Source organism: Ornithodoros turicata, unplaced genomic scaffold (assembly GCF_037126465.1).
Source record: "Ornithodoros turicata isolate Travis unplaced genomic scaffold, ASM3712646v1 Chromosome171, whole genome shotgun sequence".
In the NCBI taxonomy this organism is placed as follows: domain Eukaryota; kingdom Metazoa; phylum Arthropoda; class Arachnida; order Ixodida; family Argasidae; genus Ornithodoros; species Ornithodoros turicata.
Window position 1 is genome coordinate 165,832 of NW_026999328.1, and position 20,804 is coordinate 186,635.

Below are 20,804 nucleotides of genomic sequence, written 5' to 3' on the forward strand. Positions count from 1 at the left end.
CAATTCTTGTTTCCAGGGGTTCTTTACATGGTGTTCTTACTTCTTAGACGATGACATCTTAAAATTCTTATTCAATTTTGCTGTTAATTGGCATAACGCAATTTCTCATTGTATTCATGTCCTGTAAGGTCGCTTCCCGCAAGGCAGTTCGGTATAGCGGTGGAGCGTGCCGACGAAAGGGTGACCGAGAATTCTGCGAATAGTCATCCACGGGATCTCTTGCGAAGATTTCTGTTTGATGCGCACCTGCGAACGTACTTCGTCAGGTAAAAAGAATAGTGAATTCACGACTTTAATGTTAAAATCTTTAACGAAATTTTCTATTTTGACGTCCACGATTTATTGAATGTAAATGCGTAACTAACGCCGTTGATGTTGTGACTGTATTGTTCAAATGCGAGCGGGCTCCAGTGGCGGGCTCGTAGGCTCGTCACACTGTCGTTGTCGTCGTTTATGCATTCATCCACGGCATCTCTTGTGAAGATTTCTGTTCGATATGCACCTGCGAACGTAGTTCGTCAGGTAAAAAGAATAGTGAATTCACGACTTCAATGTTAAAATCTTTAACGAAATTTTCTATTTTGACGTCCACGATTTATTGAATGTAAATGCGTAACTAACGCTGTTGATGTTGTGACTGTATTGTTCAAATGCGAGCGGGCTCCAGTGGCGGGCTCGTAGGCTCGTCACACTGTCGTTGTCGTCGTTTATGCATTCATCCACGGCATCTCTTGCGAAGATTTCTGTTTGATGTGCACCTGGGAACGTAGTTCGTCAGGTAAAAAGAATAGTGAATTCACGACTTTAATGTTACAAACTTCAACGGAATTTTCTATTTTGACGTCCACGATTTATTGAATGTAAATGCGTAACTAACGCTGTTGATGTTGTGACTGTATTGTTCAAATGCGAGCGGGCTCCAGTGGCGGGCTCGTAGGCTCGTCACACTGTCGTTGTCGTCGTTTATGCATTCATCCACGGCATCTCTTGTGAAGATTTCTGTTTGATGTGCACCTGGGATCGTAGTTCGTCAGGTAAAAAGAATAGTGAATTCACGACTTTAATGTTGAAATCTTTAACGAAATTTTCTATTTTGACGTCCACGATTTATTGAATGTAAATGCGTAACTAACGCTGTTGATGTTGTGACTGTATTGTTCAAATGCGAGCGGGCTCGTAGGCTCGTCACACTGGGTGTGTTCGTTTATTAAACTCGCGCGACCCGCGAGTCGGAGTCGTGACGTATGAGAGCCATTGTACGTCATCGACTCTAGCGACCCACCTCGAAAGGAGAGTCGCTGCGAGTCGACTCTAGAGCACCTCTAGTGTTGAATCCTCGAATTTTAGAACGGAAGTTAGTGTCACGTGGGCGACGTCATGAGAGCCGCGCCGCGGCATTTTCGCCCACCAAGAGTCTACTCTCTCGGCTCTCGAGTTGTTCGAGTCGAATAAACGAACGCAACCACTGTCGTTGTCGTCGTTTATGCATTCATCCACGGCATCTCTTGCGAAGATTTCTGTTCGATGTGCACCTGCGAACGTAGTTCGTCAGGTGAAAAGAATAGTGAATTCACGACTTTAATGTTAAAATCTTTAACGAAATTTTCTATTTTTATTTTGACATCCACGATTTATTGAATGTAAATGCGTAACTAACGCTGTTGATGTTGTGACTGTATTGTTCAAATGCGAGCGGGCTCCAGTGGCGGGCTCGTACTCGTAGGCTCGTCACACTGTCGTTGTCGTCGTTTATGCATTCATCCACGGCATCTCTTGCGAAGATTTCTGTTTGATGTGCACCTGCGAACGTACTTCGTCACGTAAAAAGAATACTGAATTCACGACCTTAATGTTACAAACTTTAACGGAATTTTCTATTTTGACGTCCACGATTTATTGAATGTAAATGCGTAACTAACGCTGTTGATGTTGTGACTGTATTGTTCAAATGCGAGCGGGCTCCAGCACTTGGCCTTCGGGAGAGGAAAATCAGTTGCGCTGCGCATGCGCTAGAAGTGATGTCACGTGTCTCTCTTTGCCGCCGCCGTGCCGTCTGCTCGCTTCGCGTGCGCATGCGCTAGCAGACAGCGGTTTGTTTGCTTGAGAATGAGATTTGTGGTTTGTGGTAGCGGTGAAGCAACTTTGTCAAATATTCCGTTCAAGTTCCTCGCTGGATGTCCCGCTCGTCCGTCGATGTTCAACAGGTGAGGGGACGTTTCAGCAACGCCTGCGAGTTTCATGGTCGGTTGAAAAGGTAAGGGCGTCTGTACAAAATTGTTCAATGGGCCGCTCTGTTACTACAGATGCAACAAGTGCCAGTCCACTTTTTCTCAGCTGCACCCTCTCAGTTCATGCAGCAGCAGTACCAGGTGTATGTACATAACTTCCAAGTGAATTAAGACGCACGAGTGCAATGCTGAAGCTGGTAAGTACGTCTCATGCTACACACCATTCGCGTTCAACGCTCTTATTTTGCATGTGTTGTAGCAAATGATTCAGTGGCATAAACCGGCAGACTGGTGCGTAATGTACACCCATAGTGCCAAGTTGGACGAATTCTGGGGACGTGTTCGTGAAATCTGTGTAATCGGACTGTCTAATTGTCACCGGTTATCTTAACACCGAAGTCGGTATATGAGTAAGAAATATCGTGGTTTCGGCAGTTATCAGTGATCTTTCGTTGTGCTTAATGTTTCCTATTATTTTGTATTTGTGTTTTTATTCAGAATTATCATACTGTATTCTTAACTGGAGCAACAAAATTACGAAACACATGAGGATTGTGTTGAAACTGAGGACATTGCTTATTTTTACTGATTTCAGATTTTCAGGCATGGAGAGAAGAAATGCAGGATGCAGCCAAGAGTCATTTTACTAAAGGCACAGGGGTAAAAAGATTGAAAGATGGAGGTTTAAAGCAGAGAGTCGAACCGAAACGTTTAACGGTCCGGTTCGGGTTTAGGTTCGGCGATAAGGGTTCGGTTCCGGTTCAGCTCCAGAAAGCAATTATAATGGTTCAAACCGGTTCTTTCCAAACGGTTCGGTTCCCGAACCGGTTCAGGGGCGACGGGTGCGAATGAAGCACAACAGGCAGGTTAAAACAAGCTTCCGTGTGTGTGTTACGGTGCTTGAAGTGGGCAGGAAAGCGTCAGTAGTTGTTCAGGATTTTGAAAGAGTTTGTGCGATATGAAAGACGGTAGCGGTTACAAGAGGAGCATAGCCATGAATTACTCATTTGGGTTGACTTTCCCCACACGTAGCTCGATCAGGTCGCAGAGGTTAACTCACCCACCGGATTTTTCGGAGAATCTCACCAGGAATAACAGTCAACCAAGCCTCCTACCTTGGCCTAAGTCATTTAAGTAATTGAAATTATTCGTTACCAGTCAGAACCGCGATTACACGTTAATCAGATAACGACGCTTCATGGTATGTAATTGGATTGGAATGGTGCGATCGTGAGCTCTGGGACATTACGTGTACTAAAGGGCACGTTATTGTGTCAGCATTGACCGCCGACGTGCTCGGCGTTATAGTGAAGTGTCTGTGGAACAAAGACAAAGCAAGTGCAAACAGACAGTTCGACTCATTTTAGACCCACTGGCGATTTTTAGATACTGTGTCAGTATGGTCGTTTTTGCTCCTTTTATTTTAAATCCACAAAGAAAGCCAACTTGGCATGTTCTTTCCATTTTGACCAGCATGAGTGTGGCCGGTGCTTTACTTTCTAGTCCCCTAGGCACGCCCGGGCAAACTAAATAAACGAAATGACGGTAACTTCACCTCCTGACCAACCATCATCCCGAATGACACCGTTTTTTCAACGCGCCCCTGCTTTCAACAAGCCAGGAGAGAACGACGCCAAACAAGATGATAGTTGGTGAGGAGGTGGACTTACCGGCATTCCGTTTTATTAAGTTTGCAGTGTGGCTAGCGTATAAGGGGCTTATGTAAGTTCACACGCGCACACGTTGGGAATTATGCTGCAGCGTTGTACACACGAATACGTGCTAGAGCTGAGCTCAGGTAGTTTGCTTTCGCAATGGGCTACGTACAAGAGAACGGAAGAAGAAAAAGAAAGACGAAGGGGAGAATATTTGAAGGTGCACAGCCGACGACATATACGGGGGAGGGCGTGATGTAGGGGGAAGGTGCGGTCAGCCTACTCTGAAGTGGCGGCTCGGTGCACCCAGGGAAGGAAGAAGGGGGAGGGTGAAAGAGGGAGGGGAGAGATGATGGTGGCACAGGAGAGGGAGGGGCGTGCTAACCCTCTTGCTCTGGGATTTGGGTAGTCCCAGAGGACTACCTACCACAGAAAATATGCGAGCGTCCCTCAGTAGACTTCATTGAGATGCTCCCTGTACCACGGTAACCGCCACGATTATTGGCGAAGTTACCCCATGACGACATATACGTCGGTTGGTCCGCTATTCGCATTTATCAGGATGCCTGCGATAACGGTAGAGATGATTTCGAAGACATAGCGCTGTCAAAGAAAAACTGACAGGTTTGTGTTACAAACGGACTGATCCTGAAGTGCAGTGCCTGCTTCTGACGCAAACGTCATAGGAGAGTGTCAGTTTCCCATTGACGGTGCTATGTACCAGCGATCATTTCTGCTGCTAGGGTGGACACCCTGTGTATAGCTGACTCTGATTAGTATATTATTATAATATGTCACTTATTGACTACTACCCAAAACTGTCCCTCATTTCTTGTTGATCCCTAATGCTTATATATATATATAAGCATATATATATATTGTATGTCATAGACGTTAGTAGTCCTAGCAGTTTTAAGTTACTATCTGTTGCTATTTCGTGACTCGAGAAGATCCAAATCATTGTTGGGAGGGCCCAACTGTTTCGGCAAGCAAGAGGATGTCTACGGAGCTAATAAATGAAGAAAAAATACGAAAAATAGTTTTTGTGTTGATGCACAACATCCAAAGTTTCGCACTTAATTCCGTGTGAACCGTTATTTGAACCGGAAACCGGTATTTCTTTACCGGTTTAGTTCCGGTTCAGCTCCAAGATGGCGTCGACTCTTTCGGTTCGGTTCAGTTCCGGTTCGGCCAAAAATAACGGTTTTCGGTTCGGGTTCGGTTCGACTCTCTGGTTTAAAGTGTTATTATATTTGTAACTGATCAGGTGCTTTTATAGAGAGGACACATCAAAGGAAAAGGTCCGTCAAATCACAAGGTTCCGTCAAGCGTGGGGACACCTGCCTTGCTGATATGTGTGCAATGTTCCAAACTGGCAAGGTCTCGTTTGTCTTCCAAGCTTCCTATTATGCACATGATTTTGGGCTGTCCCACACCCCACTGACAAAAACAGACGAAGATGCAATAGAGGCGGCCCGTGCAGGCACTTGTAAAACACTATGTTGTACTGGAATGTCCTTTTTTTACCTTCAAGAAACTATTTGTTTATGTTAGGGAAACTACATGACGGCATTGCACTGCAGCTCAGTATTCGGGGTGTGCTGGATGGCACGTTTCAAAGGATCCAATTCACCTCACTACAAGGCAATACTTGTACACCACCATGAGGGTGGTTGCATCCTGCATTTCTTCTCCCCATGCCTGAAAATCTGAAATCAGTAAAAATAAGCAATGTCCTCAGTTTCAACACAATCCTCATGTGTTTTGTAATTTTGTTGCTCCAGTTAAGAATACAGTATTAGAATCCTGAGTAAAAACACAAGTATAAAATAATAGGAATCATTAAGCACAACGAAAGATTACTGATAATTGTCGAAACCACGATATTTCTTCCTCGTATACCGACTTAGGTGTTAAGATAGAACAGGTGGTGATTAGACAGTCCGATTGCACAGACTGTACGAACACGCCACTCGAATTAGTCCAACTCGACACTATGGGCGTACATTACGCACCAGTCTGCCGGTTTATGCCACTGAATCATTTGCTACAACACATGCAAAATAACGGCGTTGAACGCGAATGGTATGTGTGTACTAGTGTAACAGAGCATGAGACGTACTTACCGGCTTCAGAATTGCAATTCACTTGGAAGTTGTGTACCTACATTCACCTGGTGCTGCTGCTGCTGCCTGGACTGAGAAGGTGCAGCTGAGAAAAAGTGGACAGGCACTTGTTGCATCTGTAGTAACAGAGCGGCCCATTTTACAATTTTGTACAGACGCCCTCACCTTTTGAGCCACGATCACGAAATTCGCAGGCGTTGCTGAAACGTTCCCTCACCTGTTGAACATCGACGGACGAGCCGGACATCCAGCGAGGAACTTGAACGGAATATTTGGCAAAGCTGCTTCACCACTACCACAAATCTCATCCTCAAGCCATGCTCAAGCTACTCAAGCAAACAAACCGCTGTCTGCTAGCACATGCGTAAGGGAAGCGAGCAGACGGCAAGGCGGCGGCAAAGGAAGACACGTGACATCACTTCTAGCGCATGCGCAGCGCAACTCATTTTCCTCTCCCGAAGGCCAAGTGGCTCCAGCGGCACTTGGCCTTCGGGAGAGGAAAATCAGTTGCGCTGCGCATGCGCTAGAAGTGATGTCACGTGTCTCTCTTTGCCTCCGCCGTGCCGTCTGCTCGCTTCGCCTGCGCTAGCACACAGCGGTTTGTTTGCTTGAGGATGAGATTTGTGGTCTGTGGTAGCGGTGAAGCAACTTTGTATTGTAAAATTGTAAAATGGGCCGCTCTGTTACTAAAGATGCAACAAGTGCCAGTCCACTTTTTCTCAGCTGCACCCTCTCAGTTCAGGCAGCAGCAGTACCAGGTGTATGTACATAACTTCCAAGACACACGAGTGCAATTCTGAAGCTGGTAAGTACGTCTCATGCTACACACCATTCGCGTTCAACGCTCTTGTTTTGCATGTGTTGTAGCAAATGATTCAGTGGCATAAACCGGTAGACTGGTGCGTAATGTACACCCATAGTGCCAAGTTGGACTAATTCTGGTGACGTGTTCGTAAAATCTGTGTAATCGGACCCTCTAATTGTCACCTGTTCCATCTTAACACCGAAGTCGGTATATGAGTAAGAAATATCGTGGTTTCGGCAATTATCAGTAATCCGTTGTGCTTAATGATTCCTATTATTTTGTATTTGTGTTTTTACTCAGAATTATCATTCTATTCTTAACTGGAGCAACAAAATTACCAAACACATGAGGATTGTGTTGAAACTGAGGACATTGCTTATTTTTACTGATTTCAGATTTTCAGCCATAGAGAGAAGAAATGCAGGATGCAGCCAAGAGTCATTTTACTAAAGGCACATGGGTAAAACGATTGAAAGATGGAGGTTTAAAGTGTTATTATATTTGTAACTGATTGGATGCTTTTATAGAGAGGACACATCAAAGGAAAAGGTCCATCAAATCACAATGTTCCGTCAGGCGTGGGGACACCTGCCTTGCTGATATGTCTGCAATGTTCCAAACTGGCAAGGTCTCATTTGTCTTCCAAGCTTCCTATTATGCACATGATTTTGGGGCTGTCCTACACCCCACTTACAAAAACAGAGGAAGATGTAATAGAGGCAGCCCGTGCAGGGGGGTATATGTTTATTCACACAAAAGGAGATGTCAGCCAGGCAAGTGCCAGCTTGCTACTCCTTAAAAAAAGAAAAAAAAACAGGTACGGGAGAAGCCGCGATGTCAACGATGTGCTGCGGGCGTACAGGCACTTGTAAAACACTATGTTGTACTGGAATGTCCTTTTTTACCTTCCAGAAACTATTTGTTTATGTTAGGGAAACTACGTGACGGCATTGCACTCAGCGTACTATGCAGCTCAGTATTCGGGGTGTGCTGGATGGCACGTTTCAAAGGATCCAATTCACCTCACTACAAGGCAGTACCTGTACATCACCATGAGGGACTATAATATATGTTACAGTGAGAGGAAACACGACGACAACCAAACCAGTGTTGCCTTGTTGGTCAGTTCTATCAGAGCCCAAACAAACAGTCCAGTGCTTTCCCTCACACACAAAGGCAAGAAGGATGATCCTACTGTCTTTCAACGAGGAAATACTGACTTGTTGCAAGATGAGGATTTCTTGCTAGTTCTCATGACCGGCATGCAAAAACAGCTGTTAAGGCATTTGGGCACCAACAAAAGTGTGATGAACACAGGAGGAGCAGGAAAGCTAGCTGGTGTTGACTTGATGTTAATGCCGAAGTGTACACTTTCTTTTTACCCGTCTCTCCTTCACTTCGTGTATTAAAGCTTCTTTGCTGGTTCGTGTGTTTGTGTTCGTCTCGTCCCGTGTTCGTCCTGTGCTTTCCCTCAAACTCAAGGCAATGTTAACATCAAAAGAAAAGTGTGCATAGATTCTACACATAGCACCACAGATGGGTCATTCTATGTGATAGTTGTGTACTGCCACTTCATACATTTTGGGTAATGGTTCAGGTGAAACACTTTACAGCCATGCATGCTCTCCTGCATTGACTTTTCAACTGAAGACAATATGCCCCATTTTTAGCTTGGTGTGGGGTATATTACAGCAGGTAAATACATTTAAGTGTGGTGATATACATACACATAACACACATAATTGGCAATTTGTATATCCTGTAAAGTGCTCTGACCTGAGAAATCTTGTAGAAAAAATTGTGTTAATATTCTGCCAATAAGAAGTGGAATAAACTTTCCACTCACTGCACTAGGCAGTTTGTTTTATTCCGTGTGTTTATATCTCTCCAGTACTGAGTACTCTCTTGCAATATAACGAGACAACTGCCCCTGACTGATGGTATTGTTTTCTTCAGCTGCAACAGATGCTTTTTACCATGAAAATACTAACATCAGTTGGCATTGCATAAAACCTTGGTGAGCTCAAAGCCGCTGTGTGTATTCTTGTGAATGATTTATCTAAGGAAATGTACACCCTTCCAACATCCATCAGCAAACTCTTCATGACTATATAAAAATATATTGGCATCACACCAGCTCAATTGCCGTCTTTCGTTATCATCAAAAATATGGTGGCTGGGGTACATGACTCTCATCAACATTTTGATAATGTAATTCGCATACAATGCTCAATCATTTTAAAATTCTTCATGCACATCATTACGCCTTGTATATTCAGGTTGGCTTCTACTTTGTCTCACGGTAGTGTTGGCTATCCGTGCGGTAGCCAGAAAATATTATGGGGGTTCTATGGGGACCTCCCAGATGCACTAGTAAAGGTACGATCTTGGCTATGCAGTGCTAAACCTGCTGTGATACTGCGGAACAAAAATGCCAAACAACTCCGCTTTGTCTCAACAAAGATGCAAGGAGTTAAATAGGGTGCAGCTATGTGAAAGCAGCTATGTGTTCACACAGCTACTGGGAATTCAGAAGCTCATACTATGTGCGTGAAAATAACTAGCACAATCACATATGTTTGTATGTTCATGTGTCTTGCCTCAGCAAATGAGTTCCAATGTATGCTTGATTGCATTTATTTAGCATTTGTTACAAGAGAGCAAAAGTCCTCAAGATATTGCAAATCTATATTGTAAATCTACTCAGTATTGGCCAGTTAGATCACACAACTTGGTTGATTCATTTTATCAAGCTTTGTTTCACACCTCAAGGAAACGTAGCTCTTCGGTAACCTCAGTGAGCCAAACACGCAGTCCAGGTCCAGTTTTGGATATTTTTACTGGTCTCGTTAGCAATACATCGTTCCAAAATACCACAAATTCCAGCTGGACACTATATCAATGAGCCTGTTGCCTTGCACCTCATCGGAGCGGCCCCCTGCTGGCTAGCAGGAAGATATCGAATAAGAAACAGGTGACTGGCTGTTCTGTCCACCTCTCAGTGTGTGTGGCCACTCCTGTTTGCTGCTAGAGTGTCACTCCCATGGAGAAATGCAACACCCTGGTCCTCCATAAACTTTTGTCCCAATCTGTTTGAATATTGATGCACAGATGGTGTGAAGAAAGCCATAGTAGCAGGGCAGTTTTCAACCAGATTCCAAGAGTGTGCCAAGCAGCAGGAAATACACCCAGCCAGAGGATTTCTGTTGAATTCATGTTTAAGGACCTTCACATCTACATCATTTACTCATGAATGCAACACTGTCATTTGACAACACATGACAGTCCATTAATGCTTTGAACATGAATTGAGCTTTACCCTCTGGTTGGGCATGAAACAATGAATCTTTCAACAGCTCATGACCCACAGTTTGAGAAACACTGGTGTACGCATTCGTCCCAACAATAATCTGGCATCCTTCAAAAACACCATCAAACAGGACTTTTCTGCTGATACGTAGGGTGACATGCAATTACTTTTTGATGATTTGCATTTCTCTTTTTTTCATTTGCTATTTGTTTCTAATACTTGTCATGTGTTCTTGGTATTTCTGTTCCCCTCAAATTGTGTAGACATTTGCACTGACTGTGTCTTGGACTGTTCAACAGGGCTTGCCCACTATCAGTATCAGTGTATACTGTCATGGAATAACAATAAAAACCTGAAAACTGAAAAAAAAAACAAAAAAAAAAACATCTGAAGCACATCTGTCTGACTGATTCCCCTAACAACCTCCTGACAAATGCTCGATGAATGATAGTTCATGTCACCACTCCTTGTGGACAGAAACAAGCTGTAACAGGCCGAGGAAGTTTAGATGATGTGGTGAACCTACGAGTTTGTTGTTGCCTTGAATGGGCAATCATCTCAGAGGTAAAACTTATTTATGTTGACTACTGCCTTCAAAGTCTAACTATAACTTATTTGTTCTGAACTTGTCTTGGTACACCGGAGTTCACAAGCAAGAGCAGCCTTTTGGGAAGAAATAGGCAGCAAAATCTCAAATTGGAACACTGACCTTACCGAGCAGTGTTTGTTAGTTGTCGGGGTTGTACGATGTGCAGCTTGGTACAAATCTTTACGGACCACCATGGTGTCACATTTCTCCATTGGAGTGACACCCTAGCATCAAACAAGAGCGGACGCACATACTGAGAGATAGACCCGTTTCTTATTCGATCTTTTGCTGGTAGCTGGCAGGGGACCGCTCCGATGAAGAAAGGCGTAGTGCCGTGAACTTTTGTCTCGGGCTGTACACGCTGTTGTGTTGTACTCATACAAATTCTGAAATGCATGCTACTTCTTAGAGAATCTTTGGAAATTTGAAACCATTATGCCTTAATTGTCAGCTCTGATCATGAGCGAGATGGTAGGGGGCCCCTTAGGAATGTCCCGTTGTGTCCTGGAACCTTGCCAGTCTGGAACAATGCAGACGAATCATCAATGCAGGTTGCCCCATGCCTGACGGAACCTTATGATTTTATGGACCGTTTTCCTTTGACGTTCTTCTCTGTAAAAGCACCCGATCAGTTACAAATATAACAACACTTTAAACCTCCATCTTTCAATCTTTTTACCCCTGTGCCTTTAGTAAAATGACTCTTGGCTGCATCCTGCATTTCTTCTCTCCATGCCTGAAAATCTGAAATCAGTAAAAATAAGCAATGTCCTCAGTTTCAACACAATCCTCATGTGTTTGGTAATTTTGTTGCTCCAGTTAAGAATACAGTATGATAATTCTCAGTAGAAACACAAATACAAAGTAATAGGAACCATTAAGCACAACGAAAGATTACTGATAACTGCCGAAACCACGATATTTTGTACTCATATACCGCGACCAGGTGACAATTAGACAGTCCGATTACACAGATTTCACGAACACGTCACCAGAATTAGTGCAACTTGGCAATATGGGTGTACATTACGCACCAGTCTGCCAGTTTATGCCACTGAATTACTTGCTACAACACATGCAAAATAAGAGCGCTGAACGCGAATGGTGTGTAGCATGAGACGTACTTACCAGCTTCAGAATTGCACTCGTGCGTCTTTCACTTGGAAGTTGTGTACCTACATTCACCTGGTGCTGTTGCTGCCTGGACTGAGAAGGTGCAGCTGAGAAAAAGTGGACTGGCACTTGCTGCATCTGTAGTAACAGAGCGGCCCATTTTACAATTTTGTACAGACGCCCTCACCTTTTGAACCGGGAGCATGAAACTCGCAGGCGTTGCTGAAACGTTCCCTCACCTGTTGAACATCGACAGACGAGCGGGACATCCAGCGAGGAACTTGAACGGAATATTTGGCAAAGTTGCTTCACCGCTACCACAAACCACAAACACAAATCTCATCCTCAAGCAAACAAACCGCTGCGTGCTAGCGCATGCGCACGCGAAGCGAGCAGACGGCACGGCGGCAGCAAAGAGAGACACGTGACATCCCTTCTAGCGCATGCGCAGCGCAACTGATTTTCCTCTCCTGAAGGCCAAGTCCAGCGGCGGGCTCGTAGGCTCGTCACACTGTCGCTGTCGTCGTTTATGCATTCATCCACGGCATCTCTTGCGAAGATTTCTGTTCGATGTGCACCTGCGAACGTACTTCGTCAGATAAAAAGAATAGTGAATTCACGACTTTAATGTTAAAATCTGCAACGGAATTTTCTATTTTGACGTCCACGATTTATTGAATGTAAATGCGTAACTAACGCTGTTGATGTTGTGACTGTATTGTTCAAATGCGAGCGGGCTCCAGCGGCGGGCTCGTAGGCTCGTCACACTGTAGCTGTCGTCGTTTATGCATTCATCCACGGCATCTCTTGCGAAGATTTCTGTTCGATGTGCACCTGCGAGCAGGGTGTCGAACCGAAACGTTTTTCGTTCCGGTTCTACCATAAACGGTTCGGTACCGGTTCTGCTCCGGAGCAAAAAAATAACGGTTCATACCGGTTTTAACCGGTTCTGCTTCTGGTGAACATATTGATTCCGTTTATTCCGCATACATGGTATTTGATATTAATAGGCAGCTGTGAAATTGGTAGCTCCTGGTTCCTGTAGGTGACTGTCTCTTCAAATAGGCTTTCTCCTTTCTTGAAGCGCATGATACAGATGGACTTGCTTGTTGTGACGTCATACGTAAAGTACTTTCTTGCTGGATTGGTTCGATCGCATCCCATCCCAATGCCGGTTGCTGCGTCCTAGCCAGCAAGCACTACCGCACGAGTACGACGCAAATCGAACAACATCTTCACTCACAAACGCGCTCGACGGCTCCGTTTTCTTTTCTTCGTGTCCTGTTCCCAAAAGGGGCACCACTTCGCACGCGCTTGCCTCGCGGATACGTAAATGTATTCAACTTGGCTGCTCTCAAACAAGGGACGCGTTGCGCGACATTATGCCGATAGAGAAGCCGTTACGCACCCCCCCCCCCCCCTTGGGTCGCTGCTTAGTTGAGGAGAGTTTGAGCGGATGCAATTAAAACGAACACTACGACACTTTGGTAGAGAGCCACAACCGGTCACATGTACCTGTAAGTATATGTGCGCGAACGATAAAACGTTACAAAGGGAGCCATAGTATATCGACATACATTGCACCGTAACCGTAACCCTCGTCAAGTATCCATGACGACTTCAGAACGCACGACGTCATTTAATTCGCCTACTCGTAGTCCAAACCGGCCAAGTGTTTGCTTGGACCGAAAACCGAAAATTTAAAACCGTTAAATAAAATTGTCATTGCTGGGAGATCACGAAACAATAAACGTAGTCTTTTGTGACCTCCCTGCACATTCTTTGTATCTTGAAATGCATATGTGCAAGAAATAAATGTTGAACTTGAAAAAATTATATTCTCTTTATTCATCGAGCATAATATCACTTATCTTCTTTACAAAAGCATATCGTGTTACATCTTTGTCACACAGAATGCACAACCAAGAAAGCAATCTTCCACTAAACAACACGTTTGACATGATTCAGTTTATATCATTTCACAGACAGGGTACATCAGGGCGATAATCACAACTGTTTCATGCTCCAACTTTTCCTGTTGCAGTTTGCAGACCATACATGTGTAGCGCAAGAGAGCCCTCGCACATTAAAATATAAGGTGGGAGTCAGAGTTATTGCAAAGTGGTTGCTATTAGAGTCACTAGTGACTCTAGTTGCTATGAGAGACTTCCACACTGAAAAAAACAAAACAAAAACTGTGCTAACTGCGGAAAGTGTCATAGAAGATGTTGAGAAACCGTGTCTGGTCTCACGGCGGTGCTACGACGCTCCCTTTTAGATGACGATGATAATGATTGGAGTTTAAGATGTGCAGCTGCATTTTTGTTTTTTAACGTGCTCCACATAATAAACATGACAAAGTCAGCACTGCATGGTAGGCCCCCGTCCCTACGCAGCTTTCCTCACGCTACAGTTCTATTCAGCAAAAGCATGTGAGTACGCGAGAAGGACATTCAATTTGGCACAATTGCACCTGCAAGTAATCAGAACAAATGAAGGAGGAAACAAACAAAAATAAGAGAGCTGTGCTTCAAAAGGAGATAAGTCTTCTGTTGTCTCAAGGAGGTGTTACCACTTTTTAAGTAACTTGAATAAGCTTACATCACTACCTGATTAACTGCTCTAACGAGCGTGATCTAATTGCGTGAAGTAATTATTTGTCCATATACTTGAGAGGCATTATGTCGAAGACACCGCTGTTGTTCACTAAAAGACTCTTTCTGTGGCGATGCTTGATATAAATCATACTAAATGCATCTAAAACAGCGGCTGTGATTCTACGGGACGATCTCTTTCTGCCATGCGAGTACAGTCAACCCTCGATTTATGAACACCCTCGGTTCCCCGAAAAATCGTTCATAAATCGAGGGATTCATAAATCGAAAATACAGTTAACTGAGTACTATCGAGCAAATGCAACAGTATTTCCGAGTTGGGATTGTGTTTATAATGCCATATATTGTGTAATTTTGCATTTGACCATGCCTTCTGCTGTATCAATCTCACAAAGAACAGACGTTAGCGCATTCACACTCTGTTTATTATGCAATACTAAATTGTTTAATTTTGCTTTGGACCATGCCTTCGGCTGTGTCAATCTCGGAAATAAGAGATGTCACAACATTCGCACTGGACTGGTCTCGGATTTCCTCCGGGTTTTTTAACCTCCGTTTATTAATCTCCGGGTGACATCGACCACCTTATTCATCAACTGAGGTCAGGAACACTTGGTCGCACCTTGTGCGACCCCGGAAAACCCGTTTGTTGTTCGGATTTCGAGGGGTTAAGTACCGAGGGTGCAATACCTGGAAAACGTTTTGTCCGTTCAGGCGTCATTCATAAGACCACGGAATTATCCCTTTGAAGGTTTCTGTTGACCTCGGAACGATCCGTTCATAAATTGAGGGCAAAAACGCTGGGCAACTCCTAGTTGGTTCCCAGAAATTCCGTTCATTATTCGAATATCGAGGTTCATAAAACGAGGGAAAAATGAATGGAAAAAGTTTGGTTCCCAGTGCTCGTGTTCATAAAACGAGGGGATTCATAAATCGAAGGTTCATAAATCGAGGGTTGACTGTATATCTTTCCCGGGACCATTCTTTCTGGAAAAATTTTTGTCCAGAACGCGGGAGATTATACATGGTTGTTGTTAACCTCACATCGTGTCTTATTGAAATATTGGCTGTGAAACATGCTGTAGCACAATCCCCAGCTCTGCACTGCAGTGACGGTCTAAGTTTCGGAATAAAAAACATAACGTAATTAGGAATCGAACGGCAGGACACCCCTGAAACACTAGATAGATCAGTGTACTGGCACCTTACAAAATTGTGTGATGACAAACAACGATCAACGCTTGCAGCGCAATAAATACTCACAATCTCTTTCGCCTCCCATTGTTTTCTATGGGCACACACAGCGCTTGAGGGCCCCCCAACATGGCGGCCCGAATGCGTGCCTCTCCCCCACGAGCCCCTCTCCCATGCGCTATCCAGCCTTTGTACACAGAGATCAGTGACCTAGAGAAAGAAAGCCCCCTTATTCGCCGCCGTGATGTAACTACAAAGAGTCAGCCAATGAGGATCGTGTCGCAGCCATGGAGACAAGCTACCGTCAGGCGTATGGGTTGCCACAGTTGTCAGCGAGTAATGAACATCCTCGCGTACTAAATGGGAAAACAAAATAACGTGCAAAACGGTCCCGTGTTTTTCTCAAGACTGATTTTCAAGAAAGCGCGTTTTACGTCTAGTCTATAGGCAGAAATTTGCGAAGCTGCGCAGTTGATCTGGCTGAATGGCGAATCGCTGTAGCAGACGAATTCTGAATATATGTGTCCACGTAGCCAAGGAGGGAGAGGAGGCACTAAGCAGGCTGTCTAGCTGGCAGAAAGCATGCTTGGACGTCAACGTGATGTAACAACTAAGCGTCAGCCAATCAGGATTGTGTTTTCAAGTGCCGTAGTCAATCACGAACTTGATATCAGTGGCCGTAGCTATGGAGACGGGCCACCAACAGCCGCATGGGCAACCACTGTCGTCTGTAAGTAGTGAACGATACTAAATGGGAAAACAATCGCGCGATCGAGTCAGCTCATCGCAGGAAGAGAATGGGTACTTGCATTATGGTGAGCTAGAATTACTGGTGTGATTACCGGCCTATCCAATGCATGGGAGCGCTTGGTCGAGGCCGTGGCCACGTGCGATTGTTTACATGAATGAGCTGACGCTTGCTGCGCGCCTTGCAGAAGGATTTTTGTGCGGATCTGAGGTACGTACTTAACTGTTTCGAGTCACGTGCCATTCCCATAAAATTCAGAGGTTAGCACCGCGCCGGCTCAGAAACAGAACAGTGCCGATGGAGGGGGCGTCACGAGCTCTTGCTCAGTACAAGGTCGTTGCTTGCTGCATGAGGTTCTCTCTCTTGCAATTGATAATTTGTTGCTTTATGCCGTGAGACAACAATGATCATAAGCAATGTCACAGTGGTAGGCCTGTGCATACTGCCGTATTCTCGCTCAGCCCTGCTTCGAGGGACCCTACCAGTAGCATTGGCAATGCATAAGCAACTTGTACAACTTGTACCCTGCCGAAAAGCTCCTCGGCCGGAATCGAATCCACAACCTGACGCCAAACATCGGAGCGTTTTTAGTGAGGGTGTCACGGGTAGATTTGGTCAGACAAAGTACAATGGCTATTCCCTGCAATCTAACCCTGCTTGTTTCCTCGCATTCCAAATTGGCTATCGGATCACGTCCAGGCACATGTATGCCAGGATTGTATGTCGAAAGTAAAGGAGGAGCCACTACAAGACCTCACAGTATGACCGAGACAGCACTGTTTCAATAGAGAAATCAGCAGCAACAAATCGTTGGATGTTATATTTTCTCAATTCACACAGTTTCAGAGACCGTTTCTCTCAATCACTCACAGGTTAGAGCACAGGTCAGGCTTTTGCGCAGTGCTTCAGGGGTAATGATGCGTATTCTTTCACATTATATTAGGCCGGGAAGTGGCCCAAATAAGTGGGGAAGCACACTAACTGCACGGGTAAAGTTTTCGACGGTTTAGACAGGAGTCAGATAAACCCTCGTCACTTCGGACACTGGCCGACTGACAAACGCGTATAGGATCGCGCAATGCTTTACAGATGATTGCCTCATCAAATACGGCGATCATATATAGACCCTTTTCACTGACTTCATTCCGTCCGCCATACTTTTGTGTTCGCACGTGCTCGCACCACAGTTAATGCTGGTAGCGTGCACGCGCCATGCACAAAAGTACGGCTGCCACAAGCAGAGGGAAAGGCTATGCCGTCTGCGAAAGTGACGTCGGATTAAAAGAGTCTATACTACACCGCAATGTATTTTATGTGACATAAATTATACATCAAAGCATGCGGCAACACCTCCACTTGTTATCGCTTAAGCCACCCGACATTTCCTGAACCCCTTAGCTGGTGTATGTACAAGTGGAAAGAACTTGGGCGATAATGTGCCTACTAGTGTTTGGAGTCACGTCATAACTCCTGTTTATTACTCACTATTTTCAAGAAACAAGACTCCATGTCTGAATTGAAGGAAGTGGGTTTTGGAAACCCACTACTTGCTTTAGCCTGTATAGCCTGTGTGGGCACATCTCGCATTGGTTTTATTGTACACAACATCAAATCAGGGTAATGAAATTTATTCATATATAAATAGCTTGTTGAATGCCAGTACTCAATAACAAGCAATGGAAGAACGTCGCTAATGTTGGAAGTAAGAACGACAAAATAAAAACTGCGATAAAATGAACATTACAGTGTCCATGTTCCCCGAATATTCACCAGCGGGAACGTGTGAAAGAGAGGGTAGTCAGAGAACAATACTGGTGCTCGAATATCTCAAAAAAAAAAAAAAAAAGAAACTATAAATTATGGAACACCTTCGTTGGTAGCGGACACACAAAACTTTTCTCAAGATGAAGAAAAGAGCAGCGGCGTTCGGCATGTATCATGATACCTCATAACAGAGAGAGATGACGTATTTCTGGAAGTGATAAAGATTAGTGATCCTGATATTACGGGGGTAACCCTGGATGCTAATCACAACAGGACGGTATACTCGGAGAACAAGGAGCATTCAAAACAGGGACAAAACACAATCCCTGTTTTGAATGCTCCTTGTTCTCTGAGTCATGTACCAACAAGCCCATCAAGCTACTCTAGGACGGTATACTGTCCGTGTAGCATAAAAGGTGGTGGCTATTTCCGAGTGATCTGCCTGCCCATCTGGCAGCACATGTTGCTCGGGGGGGGAGGTCTTGGACAGACTTCATAGTGAACCAGCCTCAGATAGCCCAGCCTGCACCGGGATTCGAACCCGGGTCACTTCCCAGGGTCTGCATGGTATGCCAGCATAAAAGGGCACCTCACATTCTAACACATAGTGAGCCCCAGCTCCAGGGGGGTCACTGCAGGTTCAGCAGCGCTCGCGAATTGGCTCGGATTTGATCCCGTTTTGGTTCTGCTGAAGCCATCTTCCAAAATTTGGACGGCTTTGGTAGTAGGGGACCTGCTCCTGAGCGCTAAAGTCATGATAGTTCTTTTTTTTTTTTTTGTCAATATGTACTTTGCGAACTTGGCTTCTCTGCGGTAGCGTCGATGAAAACCAAGTACAGGCTAAAACAAATATTTCAGCATGAGTATGGCAAGGATTTTTGTGACTTCTGAGCGTGTATCACGATGGTCAGTCTTTCGTGCCCAAGACTTCATACATAGTGCACCAGTGTATCATTGCACCGTGCGTCAAGCGCAGTTATGTTGGGTTGTACAATAATGGGATGTAAAAAAATCCTGCAGCCAAAATTTTAGCAACCTTCCACAATGTCCCAAAACGGAAGATAAGCTGGTGACCTTTCCTTGGACCGCATTGAGACGCTGCCCACAACATTCCAAAACTCCAACTCGTCCGTTCGTCGTAATCATATCTGCGAAGCGTGACGTATCACCCATCGCGGGAACTCCCAGGCGCTCTCAGGTGCACATGGGGTCACGCGGCCGCGGGGGCGCGAGAAGGTCTGCAGCGAGCGAGCCAAGCCACCTATCGGCAGGCCCGTTGTCATTACCCGGTTTCAGTCGCCGTTCAGAACACCACTCATTCTAGCTCACCATACTTGCATTTTCAGACGTACCGCTCCGCGTGGCCTAAGCAACGCACATCGTCAAACAACTTTATAACATGCACCTCAAGGTGGTGCTCGAGGAGCAAGGTGGTAGCTTAGGAAAGACTATTTAGATTTAGGTGGATCTGGTGGTAATGAACCTTTCAGGTTACTCACTCGTAGCAGTTTTGTTTGTAGATTTGTTATATGTGTACCAAGCCCAGTAAACCAGACTTTTACCTGTATCATATCATTCCGGAAATTTTACACCCGAATTGGGTGCTCCTGTTTTCCACCCAAGTTTTACCCCCGATTTTTGCAAAAAATGCTTCCCAAACACCTCAGAGTATACTTATGATTGGTCACAAACCACAACTAAGTGCTTTTTCATCATCCATGTAGGAAATCATGTAAAGGGTTCCACCAGGATTTTCACCATGTAAAGGGTAAATCCAGGCTCTAGTGATTGCTAACAGCAACATGCCTTTAGGTTTTAGAAAGAGCTAAGAAGGGTTAAGTTGAGACTTTAGAAGGTTAAGTTTCAAGAGGTTAAGGTTAGATATTGTGCTGTCTAAGTGAAGGCCCTGGGGGAACACGTCGTTCACATGGGAAGTCTGCCTCTCACTCAGAAATAGTGAAACATTTGCAGCAACATAGCAATTGTGTTCCTTCCTGGGACATGACCACTGCCGCAAAGATAGAACTAGACGACTTCAGGTTGGTTTTACCCCCAAATTCACACAGGTGACTCGACAAGAAGCCACATCTTCACTTGTGCAAGTCTGTGCCAAGATCTGTCTTCACCCAACACTATTTGAGCGTTTCATGAACCCTGGGTTGCTGCGGCATATTGTGATGTTGCTGCTTTTAACTGCATCTGGGAGTGAGATTTTTGTACAATTTTGCACTTAAAATTTGCTTTTCAGAATTCAAACACGAGATTTAGTGTCAGGACACGTTAGTGTTACACCTGTCGTCTGGCACCAACACTTGTGCAAAGGCCCTGTACACAAATTGATGACACATCAGCTCATGTGAAGCCAAGCAAAGGCAAGATTCATAGTGTCATATAGCTTCCCGAAGCTGCTAGAGTACTAGAGTGTTACCCAAGTTAGGTTCAAGGCAGCCTGAGCACCGACTTGAAATTTTTCACCAAGCATGTAGTCAAGCTCGCTGCATAAGAACGCTTCAAGCCGATCAGGGGTTCTGAAATGCATTGACGCTCTTCCAAGGCAGCTGCAAGTCATGTTAAGATTCACATCTGTGAATTCAGGGTTTACAGCCCAAAGTTCAATTTTTCTTTCCGTACATATGGAAGATTTTGGTTGGCTGCAG

At 44.8% G+C, this 20,804-nt stretch overlaps 2 long non-coding RNA genes across 2 annotated transcripts; one reads left to right on the forward strand and one right to left on the reverse strand.

Moving 5' to 3' along the window:
- Positions 1 to 4,063: 4,063 nt before the first annotated feature.
- Positions 4,064 to 6,382, reverse strand: LOC135373015 (uncharacterized). Its single transcript, XR_010416223.1, has 3 exons — positions 6,227 to 6,382; positions 6,010 to 6,125; positions 4,064 to 5,592 (listed from the first exon to the last, which is right to left on the reverse strand). It is a non-coding gene; the product is annotated as an uncharacterized LOC135373015 (long non-coding RNA).
- Positions 6,383 to 6,577: 195 nt separating this feature from the next.
- LOC135373008 (uncharacterized) lies at positions 6,578 to 8,239 on the forward strand. Its single transcript, XR_010416215.1, has 3 exons — positions 6,578 to 6,814; positions 7,210 to 7,274; positions 7,342 to 8,239. It is a non-coding gene; the product is annotated as an uncharacterized LOC135373008 (long non-coding RNA).
- The last annotated feature ends 12,565 nt before the right edge of the window (positions 8,240 to 20,804 follow it).